The sequence below is a fragment of the Dendrobates tinctorius genome, unplaced genomic scaffold (genome assembly GCF_039654945.1).
Source record: "Dendrobates tinctorius isolate UK_male_01 unplaced genomic scaffold, ASM3965494v1 ptg000004l, whole genome shotgun sequence".
Taxonomy (NCBI): domain Eukaryota; kingdom Metazoa; phylum Chordata; class Amphibia; order Anura; family Dendrobatidae; genus Dendrobates; species Dendrobates tinctorius.
In genome coordinates, this window is record NW_027361672.1 from 30,196,094 (window position 1) to 30,208,608 (window position 12,515).

Genomic DNA, 12,515 nt, shown 5'->3' on the forward strand with positions numbered 1-12,515 from the left:
AGACAGACCTGAGCATTGATTTATAATTGTCATGCATCTGGGTTTGAAGTCTTGAGCCTGTACTTTGTGGTCAGCTTTTCTGTCCGCTGAGCTTCAGCAGATGAAACCTTTTCTCTGAGTTTTGATGTCCAGCCATACTGCTGTAGTTTAAGCCAGTCAGTAAAAAACCAGCCAGGGTTTATCTCTCTGCTGTTTACGTTATTTACCCTGCTCCTATCTTCTGTTTTTTTCTTAGAAAGGAAGTGGCATATTCTCTAACAGTACGAGCTTACTCCTTTATTTTGCATTTCATGGTTTGTTAAACTCACTTTGGGATCTTTTTCTATTTCAGCACACTTTCCCTTCTGTGGGTAATTTGCCCTCTGCTCTGCCCTCCTATTTCTTAGGAGGAATGTGAATAGATCGATGACCATTAGGCAGCATAGGTCCAAGTTGCCATCATCTAGTCTGTAGTTAGCGCTATCTGTGCTCACGCAGGAAGCACTAGGGATTGCGGGGTCAGGATCTCTAGTCTGTATAGGAATCGGCAGTATCAGTTGCAATTTTTAGTGTGTGACCTATTTTTCTGGGTGAGTTGCTACACTATCATAGCAATAATTAGTCTATGGATACAAAAAGTCTGCTAAACATAAGGGACAACGGTAAATTTTGACACCAGGTACATAGCTTGAAAAAAGGCAAGGAAAGGTCAATAACAGAAATTTGGAATAAGTGCTCATACTAAACAAGGTCAGCAACTGTAATGAGATAGTATTAAAGTTAAATATAAGAGGTTATCAAGTACAATCTTGTTTACTTATAGTTTTTATTCATCATATATGCTGTTGCTAGTTTCTATCCATTTCTATTGAAATCAATCTGATTTTCCTTTCTAGCTATTTCCAAATTGGTAGATACAGTACATGTTCAAAATAGTTTTTACCATTTCTCAAGACCTAAAAACTACTCACATTTGCTTCTTCTAGTATTCAAAGAAACATGATAACTTTTTTATCTTAAAAGTATTTCTGTAATTAATATTCCTTTGTAACTTACTCATCATTGCAGTGCATGGCATCATCAATAAGATGAGGATCTGCAATTTGTCAGGTATGATGCAAAAGCTCCTGTCAGAGAGTTCTAGAAAGAAGATGTTCCAGATCTGTCTACCGCCAATTCCCTGACAGTAGAGAATGCGCCAGTTAGATAAAGTACGTTTTGTGGTAGCAATTATACCCCCAGGCGACATAGAAAATCAGAGAAAAGAAATCATTTATACTTGATAATTTACAAATGACCAGAAAATTGCAGCAGAATTGGAATCAACAATGAAAGCAAATACTGGTTTAGCAATCAATGAATGCCTTAAACTTTTCATTATTGCGTCTGCTCTGACTTCAGAGGATTTCGAGAAATCTAGCTTTTCAAGCATAAAGCTTTTTGATGGTTGCCATTAATTGAAAATGATTGGCCTGCAGGGATATGTGTTAGCAAGATGAACTACGTTCCGTCCTGTTGAAGAAACCTTGTGAATACCACAACAACTTTAAAATACTTTGAGCTATTGAAAAGACGTCTGGTGCATTAGTGGCTTGACAAGCTAATTTGTCATACACGGCAGAACCACAAATATGCACGTGTTTGTGCTAATGACAGCTTTTGTTCATATGAACAGACAGGAGAAAGGGAAACCCATAATTACTCATTTTTCAGTTATAAATGGTTAAGAACAGAGGAGAATGTACAGGTCTATAAGTAAACTATTCTTGTAACACAATATCTAAGAAAATTAAATTTGTGTTTTTGTATGTGTATTTAAAACTTTTATGCTTGTGTTCAATAATGTTAAGTACCAATGAATTTATTCCTTGCTTCTACATACAGCAGAAGTGGTCTTATTTAGACACATCTGCCCACGATGTAATTTACCGTACTCTTCCTACCTCCAGCAGCACTTTCAGGTTCTCTTTATAACTGTTTTATAGTGCTAGGGCAACTATTACAGCTCAATGACATCCCTTTTGGTGGGTTAATAAAGCCCACTGAGCTAAGATACTGTACATTTTACCCAGGCTTCAGAGTTTCTAACTAGAAATGTCTGTATTTCTTTACTCTTGATCTTAAAGCTGCACAGGTCTTCAGTCCTGATTTTAGTCTGGTTTTTCTAGTTCCTAGGCTCTTATGTGCTGTGATTCACAACTAGAAATCATCAAATCCACTGGCAATTTTAACCCCTACGCAACCTTGGGATTTTCTGCTTCTGTATTTTCATTTTTTGCTCCCCTTTGTCCCAGAACCATAACTTTTTTTTACCTTTCCATCAATATGACCATGTTAGCTTTTGTGGGACGAGTTGTCATTTTGAATGACATCATTGATTTTACCATATCGTGTACTGGAAAATGGCAAAAAAATTCCAAGTGTGCTAAAATTTAAAACAAATTGAAGTTCCACAATTGTTTTTTTTTTTTTTTTTTTTTTACCACATCCAATAAATACTAAATCTGACCTGCCATTATGATTTTCCAGGTCATTTTGAGAATATAATGCAGCCCCCTAATACAGTATAAAGCAGCCCCCCATAGAATATAATAAAACTTTTACCTTTTAACATGCTTGTCTATAATTTTATTTTAATCTCCGGAGACAAGTCTTTCCTTTGCTTTCCTTTGGTCCATGTTCAGTGTGATACACACCATGTCACCAAACAGCACAGTGAGTATCTGTAGCCCTCTATACAGGCCAACTCACTGATTCCAAGATTGTAGACACCTGTGATGCTAATTAGTGGACAGACCTTGATTTGACATGTCCCTTTTGTCACATTATTTTGAGGGGTACCATCATTTCTGTCCAGGCCTATTTCATGATTTTATTTTTTTTATTTCTGTGGAAGCATGGTTGAAAAGCAATGTCTGACTTTCATCTGTTCATTTTCATAGATTTTGATTTATTACTTTATTTCTGTCACCACTGTCATCAAACGAGGGGTACCAGCAATTTTGACCACAGGTGTAAGAATATCCGGAAGTTAAGTATTTGTACATATTGCCAGACAAAAATGTACCAAACAGGAATCTCATGCAAGGGTGTCCTGGTGCGCTGCAGTGGGATCCAGAGAGGATGTAGGATCCTGAACACAGAGATGAACAGGGTCACAGTGGGCAGAGATGTCGTGGTTGGTGAGAGCTTGGTGTCACTCGGGTTTCATGACATCATGCAGGTGGTCTAGCTGAAGCAACAGCAATCACAGTCACAATTTAAATATAGCAAGAAAAAGGATGTACGGGTTTAGTTGGGTTCTTCAGCTATGAAAAATGCAACAGAGAAATCAAGTCGGCCTGAGGTCACAAGAACGTTGAGCATGGAGCACCAAGGTGGGCAGTCTTATTGAAGTAGTGATTGAGAAGAGGTCAGGCAGATGCGAGTTTATACACAGAATGTACAGACGGAAAGTGGATATGTATTCTCTTATATGTAGATGATGTGATTGTGTTTCATCAAGAGGAAACAGAAATTGCAAAGATGTCTAAAGTTCTGAATGAGCAATTTGAAACTAAAGACCTTGGAAATGTCACATATTATCTAGGAATCCAGGTCAAAAGGGAAGAAGGTGGAAGCTTTCTTCTAAACCAAAGAGCAAAAATCAACTCAATTCTGAATCAGTTTGGACTGTCAGAAGACAAAGGCCCCCCTGGGGCCATGAATGGAGACACAAGGGTCAAGAATGGAGACACAAGGGTCAAGAATGGATCCACAGGGGGCAAGAATGGAGACATGGGGCAAGAATGGAGACACAAGGAAGAAAGGAGACACGGGGGCAAGAATGGAGACACAGGGGGCAAGAAAGGAGACACCTTGCCGTGCTCCTGCGGTGAAATTCCGTCCGTGCAGTTCAAGCGTGCACTCGCCAGCGAATGGCAATGACATCATACACCGGCGATGTGCGTGCTGACGTCAGCTGCCAGCCTCCGATTGGCTGGTGGCTTTTAACAATTGCCGTGCGGATACAGCCCACATGGCAATAGAGTTTAACTGAATCGGACGCAGGTTCAGTTACTGCACCGGCAGAATCCTGCTGCTGGGGCTCGATGACTAGAAGAGACGCCGGCCCCCTCTGGTCATTGGGTCCCATATGTCAGTCAGGGCAGTAATGCTCTGATGGCGGCCCTGAGTGACATACATATGAAAATGATGATCATTATCACCTGTTTGGTTATAATTCTACAAAATCCCTGACATTGTGTAAGTGATCCTAGAAAAATGTATGCTATTTGAAGGTTAAGGGTGGACTTAGAAAATATTGAGTTGATTTCTGTATTGTTCATTCACTTTACATTTTGCTAATTGATAAAATAAACTATTAACACTTTCATTTTTTAAAGCATTCATACTTTGCAGCTTTTTATCCACATCTGCCTACAACTTTCGCACAGTACTGGCGATATACAGAATGCTAGTACATTATAAGTAAATGATATGGACACCTTTTGTGCATATTTTATTTAAATGCATGTATTTTGGTTGGTCTTTAAAGACATTTATAACACGAGTTCATATAAAATTTGGAAATTTGGGGCTATTTGGCTTCTACATCTTTCTTCTTCTGAGCTGATTTATGACTAAATTAAAATTTGGATATAAATCAGCAAAGATTATTCTGGAAAAGAGAGATAATCACATTGCAGTGCAGCAACATCAAAGTGTTGTCACAAAGAGACAGTGGATTGGACAGTGGCTGCTATACTTATTTGGAAAATTCATGTCAGAATGGCAAATTTTGCTATTCTGATCAGTGTAATTTTATGTGCTAATATCTCTGGAATGCTTAACAGTTCCCACTGATCCTGAGAATTTTTTTAATACATACGGTGGGTACGGAAAGTATTTAGACTCCTTTTAAATTTTTCACTCTTTGATTCATTGCAGCCATTTGGTAAAGTAAAAAAAAATATTCTTTTTCTCATTAATGTACACTCTGCACCCCATCTTGACTGAAAAAACAGAAATGTAGAAATTTTTGCAAATTTATTAACCCTTTCACGACCTTTGACGCCACGTAGGCGTCATGAAAAGTCGTGACAATACGACCCATGACGCCTATGTGGCATCATGAATTGATTGCCCCCCTGCGGGTTGGGTGACCGGGGTCACTGAAAGGTCACCCGACCCGCACACAAAGGACCCTTAGAGTTAACACCTGGGGTGTGGCTTAGCCCCCACGTGCCTACGATCGCTCTGATTGGCTGTTAAAAGTGAAACTGCCAATCAGAGCGATTGTAATATTTCACCAATGAAAAGTGGTGAAATATTACAATCCAGCCATGGCCGATGCTGAAATAGCATCGGACATGGCTGGACACCGAGACCCGACCCCCCCCACCGATTGGCAGCCGCCGTCATAATCTGCTCCCCGCCTTCCCTCCGCCCCCCAGCCCTCCGATCACCCCCTCAGCCCTCCAATCACCCCCTCTCACCCTCTTTTGTGCCTCCGATCTCCCGCTATCCGTCCGGTGTCCCGCCGTCCAGCGTCATGGGCGCCGCCATCTTGGAGGATGGCGGGCGCATGCGCAGTGCGCCGAATCGAATCTGCAACGCTGCAGATTCATTCATTTTGACCACTATAATAAACTTTCATAGTGATCAAAATAAAAAGTAAATCACCACCCCCCTTATCACCCCCATAGGTAGGGACAAATAATAAAATAAACAAAATATTTTTATTTTTATTTTTCCGCTAGGGTTAGGGCTAGGGTTAGGGCTAGGGTTGGAATTAGGGTTAGGGTTGGACTAAGGGTTAGGGTTGGACTAAGGGTTAGGGTTGGACTAAGGGTTAGGGTTGGACTAAGGGTTGGAATTAGGGTTAGGGTTGTAATTGGGATTAGGGTTGGGTTGGGATTACGGTTAGGCTTGTGGTTAGGGTTAGAGTTGGGATTCGTTAGGGGTGTGTTGGGATTAGGGTTGAGGTTAGGGTTATGATTAGGGTTAGGGGTGTGTTGGGGTTAGGGTTGGAGATAGAATTGAGGGGTTTCCACTGTTTAGGCACATCATGGGGTCTCCAAACGTGACATGGAGCCACCATTTATTCCAGCCAATTTTGCATTCAGAAAGTCAAACGGTGCTCCCTCCATTTCGAGCCCTGACATGTGCCAAAACAGTGGTTTACCCCCACTTATGGGGTATCAGGGTACTCAGGAAAAATTGCACAACAACTTTGGGGGTCTAATTTCTCCTGTTACCCTTGGGAAAATAAAAACATGGGGGCTAAAATAATTATTTTTGTGGAAAAAAAATGATTTTTTATTTTCACGGTTCTGCGTTATAAACTTCTGTGAAGCACTTGGGTGTTCAACGTGCTCACCACACATCTAGATAAGTTCCTTGGGGGGTCTAGTTTCCAAAATGGGGTCACTTGTGGGGGGTTTGCATTGTTTAGGTACATCAGGGGCTCTGCAAACGTAACATGACGCTCACAGACCATTCCATCAAGTCGGCATTTCAAAACGTCACTACTTCCATTCCGAGCCACAACGTGTCCCCGAACAGTGGTCCCCCCACATATGGGGTACCAGCGTACTCAGGACAAACTGGACAACAACTTTTGGGGTCCAAAGTATCCTGTTACCCTTGTGAAAATAAAAAATAGTGGACTAAAAATCATTTTTTGAGAAAAAAAATATTTTTTATTTTCACGGCTCTGCGTTAAAAACTTCTGTGACGCACTTGGGGGTTCAAAGTGCTCACCACACATCTATATTAGTTCCTTGGGTGATATAGTTTCCAAAATGGGGTCATTTGTGGGGGGTTTGCACTGTTTAAGTACATCAGGGGCTCTCCAAACGTGACATGACGCCCACAGACCATTCCATCAAGTCGGCATTTCAAAACGTCACTACTTCCCTTCCGAGCCCCAATGTGTGCCCAAACAGTGGTCCCCCCCACATATGGGGTACCAGCGTACTCAGGACAAGCTGGACAACAACTTATGGGGTCCAATTTATCCTGTTACCCTTGTGAAAATAAAAAACAGCAGGCTAAAAATGTATTTTTTGAGGAAAAAAAATATTTTTATTTTAACAGCTCTGCGTTATAAACTTCTGTGTAGCACCTGGGGGTTCAAAGTGCTCACTATGCATCTAGATAAGTTCCTTAGGGGGTCTAGTTTCCAAAATGGGGTCATTTGTGGGGGAGCTCCAAACTTTACGCACACAGGGGCTCTGCAAACACGACTTGGTGTCCGCTAACGATTGGAGCTAATTTTCCATTCAAAAAGTCAAATGACGTTCCTTCCCTACTGAGTCATGCCGTGCGCTCAAACAGTGGTTTCCCCCCACATATGGGGTACCAGTGTACTCAGGACAAACTGGACAACAACTTTTGGGGTCCAATTTATCCTGTTACCCTTGGGAAAATAAAAAATAGCGGGCTAAAAAATCATTTTTGAGGAAAAAAAAATATTTTTTTATTTTCATGGCTCTGCATTTATAAACTTCTGTGAAGCACTTGGGGATTCAGAGTGCTCACTACACATCTAGATAAGCTCCTTGGGGTTTCCAAAATGGGGTCACTTGTGGGGGTTTCTACTGTTGAGGCACACAGGGGCTCTGCAAACGCAACATGACGCCCGCAGAACATTCCATCAAAGTCTGCATTCCAAAATGGCGCTCCTTCCCTTCTGAGCTCTCCCGTGCTCCCAAACAGTGGTTCCCCCCACATATGGGGTATCGTTGTACTCAGGACAAATTGCACTACAACTTTTGTGGTTCAATTTCTCCTGTTAGCCTTGTGAAAATAAAAAATAGTGGGCTAAAAAATCATTTTTGAGCAAAAAAAAATTATTTTTTATTTTCACTGCTCTGCGTTCTAAACTTCTGTGAAGCACTTGGGGGTTCAAAGTGCTCACCACACATCTAGATACAGTGCCTACAAGTAGTATTCAACCCCCTGCAGATTTAGCAGGTTTACACATTCGGAATTAACTTGGCATTGTGACATTTGGACTGTAGATCAGCCTGGAAGTGTGAAGTGCACTGCAGCAAAAAAGAATGTTATTTCTTTGTTTAATTTTTTTTTAAATTGTGAAAAGTTTATTCAGAGGGTCATTTATTATTCAACCCCTCAAACCACCAGAGTTCTGTTTGGTTCCCCTAAAGTATTAAGAAGTATTTCAGGCACAAAGAACAATGAGCTTCACATGTTTGGATTAATTATCTCTTTTTCCAGCCTTTTCTGACAATTTAAGACCCTCCCCAAACTTGTGAACAGCACTCATACATGGTCAACATGGGAAAGACAAAGGAGCATTCCAAGGCCATCAGAGACAAGATTGTGGAGGGTCACAAGGCTAGCAAGGGGTACAAAACCCTTTCCAAGGAGTTGGGCCTACCTGTCTCCACTGTTGGGAGCATCATCCGGAAGTGGAAGGCTTATGGAACTACTGTTAGCCTTCCACGGCCTGGACAGCCTTTGAAAGTTTCCTCCCGTGCCGAGGCCAGGCTTGTCCGAAGAGTCAAGGCTAACCCAAGGACAACAAGGAAGGAGCTCCGGGAAGATCTCATGGCAGTGGGGACATTGGTTTCAGTCAATACCATAAGTAACGTACTCCACCGCAATGGTCTCCGTTCCAGACGAGCCCGTAAGGTACCTTTACTTTCAAAGCGTCATGTCAAGGCTCGTCTACAGTTTGCTCATGATCACTTGGAGGACTCTGAGACAGACTGGTTCAAGGTTCTCTGGTCTGATGAGACCAAGATCGAGATCTTTGGTGCCAACCACACACGTGACGTTTGGAGACTGGATGGCACTGCATACGACCCCAAGAATACCATCCCTACAGTCAAGCATGGTGGTTGCAGCATCATGCTGTGGGGCTGTTTCTCAGCCAAGGGGCCTGGCCATCTGGTCCGCATCCATGGGAAAATGGATAGCACGGCCTACCTGGAGATTTTGGCCAAGAACCTCCGCTCCTCCATCAAGGATCTTAAGATGGGTCGTCATTTCATCTTCCAACAAGACAATGACCCAAAGCACACAGCCAACAAAACCAAGGCCTGGTTCAAGAGGCAAAAAATCAAGGTGTTGGAGTGGCCTAGTCAGTCTCCTGACCTTAACCCAATTGAAAACTTGTGGAAGGAGCTCAAGATTAAAGTCCACATGAGACACCCAAAGAACCTAGATAACTTGGAGAAGATCTGCATGGAGGAGTGGGCCAAGATAACTCCAGAGACCTGTGCCGGCCTGATCAGGTCTTATAAAAGACGATTATTAGCTGTAATTGCAAACAAGGGTTATTCCACAAAATATTAAACCTAGGGGTTGAATAATAATTGACCCACACTTTTATGTTTAAAATTTATTAAAATTTAACTGAGCAACATAACTTTTTGGTTTGTAAGATTTATGCATCTGTTAATAACTCCTGCTCTTGGGTGAAGTTTGAAGGCTCTAACTTATTTGCATCTTATCAAACCTGCTAAATCTGCAGGGGGTTGAATACTACTTGTAGGCGCTGTAAGTTCCTTCGGGGGTCTAGTTTCCAAAATGGGGTCACTTGTGGGGGAGCTCCAATGTTTAGGCACACAGGGGCTCTCCAAATACGACATGGTGTCCGCTAACGATTGGAGCTAATTTTCCAATCAAAAAGTCACATGGCGCTCCTTCCCTTCCGGGCCCTGCCGTGTGCCCAAACAGTGGTTTATGACCACATATGAGGTATCGATGTACTCAGGAGAAATTGCCCAACAAATTTTAGGATCCATTTTATCCTGTTACCCATGTGAAAATGAAAAAACTGAGGCTAAATAAAATTTTTGTGAAAAAAAAAAAGTACTTTTTTTTACAGATCAATTTGTGAAGCACCTGGGGGTTCAAAGTGCTCACTATGCATCTAGATAAGTTCCTTGGAGGGTCTAGTTTCCAAAATGGGGTCACTTGTGGGGGAGCTCTAATGTTTAGGCACACAGGTGCTCTCCAAACGCGACATGGCAACCGCTAAATATTCAAGCATATTTTCCATTCAAAAAGTAAAATGGCGCTCCTTGCCTTCTGAGCCCTGCCGTGCGCCCAAACAGTGGTTTATGACCACATATGAGGTATCGGTGTACTCAGGAGAAATTGCCCAACAAATTTTAGGATACATTTTATCCTGTTACCCATGTGAAAATGAAAAAACTGATGCTAAAAGAAAATTTTGGTTGGAAAAATTAAAATGTTCATTTTTTCATTCTATGTTGCTTTAGTTCCTGTGAAGCACCTGAAGGGTTAATAATCTTCTTGAATGTAGTTTTGAGTAGCTTGAGGGGTGCAGTTTTTAGAATTGTCACTTTTGGGTATTTTCTGCCATATAGACCCCTCAAAGTGACTTCAAATGTGAGGTGGTCCCTAAAAAAAATGGTTTTGTAAATTTTGTTGTAAAAATGAGAAATTGCTGGTCAACTTTTAACCCTTATAACTTCCTAACGAAAAAAAATGTTGTTTCCAAAATTGTGCTGATGTAAAGTAGACATGTGGGAAATGTTATTTATTAACTATTTTGTGTCACATAACTCTCTGGTTTAACAGAATAAAAATTCAAAATTTGATAATTGCAAAATTTTCAAAATTTTCACCAAATTTCCATTTTTTTCACAAATAAACGCAAAAATTATCGACCTAAATTTACCACTAACATGAAGCCCAATATGTCACGAAAAAACAATCTCGGAATCGCTAGGATGCGTTGAAGCGTTCCTGAGTTATTACCTCATAAAGGGACAATGGTCAGAATTGCAAAAAATGGCCAGGTCATTAAGGTCAAAATAGGCTGGGTCATGAAGGGGTCAAAAAAGAAAAACTGAAATATCACATGGTCATAAGTATTCAGACTCTTTTCTCAGTATTGAGTAGAAGCACCCTTTTTAGCTAGCACAGCCATGAGTCTTCTTGGGACTGATGCAACAAATTTTTCATACCTGGATTTGGGGATCCTCTGCCATTCTTCCTTGCAGATCCTCTCCAGTTCCATCAGGTTGGATGGTGAACGTTGGTGAACAGCCATTTTCAGGTCTCTCAGAGATGCTCAATGGGGTTTAGGTCAGGGCCCTGGCTTGGCCAGTCAAGAATGGTCACAGAGTTGTTCTGAAGCCACTCCTTTGTTATTTTAGCTATGTGCTTAGGGTCATTGTCTTATTGGAAGGTGAACCTTCGGCTAAGTCTGAGGTCTAGAGCACTCTGGAAGAGATTTTCATCCAGGATATCTCTATACTTGGTCGCATTCATGTTTCTTTCAATTGCAACCAGTTGTCCTGTCCCTGCAGCTGATAACCTCCCCCCCCGATAGCATGATGCTGCCACTATCATGTTTCACTGTTGGGATTGTATTCAGCAGGTGATAAGCAGTGCCTGGTTTTCTCCACACATACAGCTTAGAATTATCACCAAAAAGTTCTATCTTTGTCTCATCAGACCAGAGAATCTTATTTCTCATAGTCTGGGAGTCCTTGTGTTTTTCCGCAAACTCTATACGGGCTTTCATATGTCTTGTACTGAGGAGAGGCTTCCATCGAGCCACTCTGTCACAAAGGCCCGACTAGTGGAGGGCTGCAGTGATAGTTGACTTTGTGCAACTTTCCCCCATCACCCTACTTCATCTGTGGAGCTCAGCCACAGTGTTCTTGGGGTTCTTCTTTACCTCTCTCACCAAGGCTTGTTTCCCATGATTGCTCAGTTTGACTGGATTGACAGGTCTAGGAAGACTTCTGGTGGTTCCAAACCTCTTCTGTTTAAGGATTATGGAGGCCACTGTGATCTTAGAAACCTTGAGTACTGCAGAAATTATTTTGTAACCTTTGCCAGATCTGTGCCTTGCCACAATTCTGTCTCTTAGCTCCTAGGCCAGTTCCTTTGACCTCATGATTCTCATTTGGTCTGACATGCACTGTGCGTTGTGAGGTCTTATATTGACAGGTGTGTGCCGTTACAAATCAAGTCCTATCAGTTTACTTTAACACAGCTGGACTCCAATGAAGGAGTAGAACCATCTCAAGGAGTATCACAAAGAAATGGACAACATGTGACTTAAATATAAGTGTAGGAGCAAATGGTCTGAATACTTATGACCATGTGATATTTCTGTTTTTCTTGTTTAACACATTTGCAAAAATTTCTCCATTTCTGTTTTTTTCAGTCAAAATGGGGTGATAGTGTACATTAACCCCTTCACCCCCAAGGGTGGTTTGCACGTTCATGACCGGGCCAATTTTTACAATTCTGACCACTGTCCCTTTATGAGGTCATAACTCTGGAACGCTTCCATGGATCCCGGTGATTCTGACAATGTTTTCTCGTGACATATTGTACTTCATGTTAGTGGTAAAATTTCATTCAAATAACTTGCGTTTATTTGTGAGAAAACGGAAATTTGGCGAAAATTTTGAAAATTTCACAATTTTCCAACTTTGAATTTTTATGCCCTTAAATCACAGAGATATGGCACACAAAAAACTTGATAACTAACATTTCCCACATGTTTACTTTACATCAGCACAATTTTGGAACCA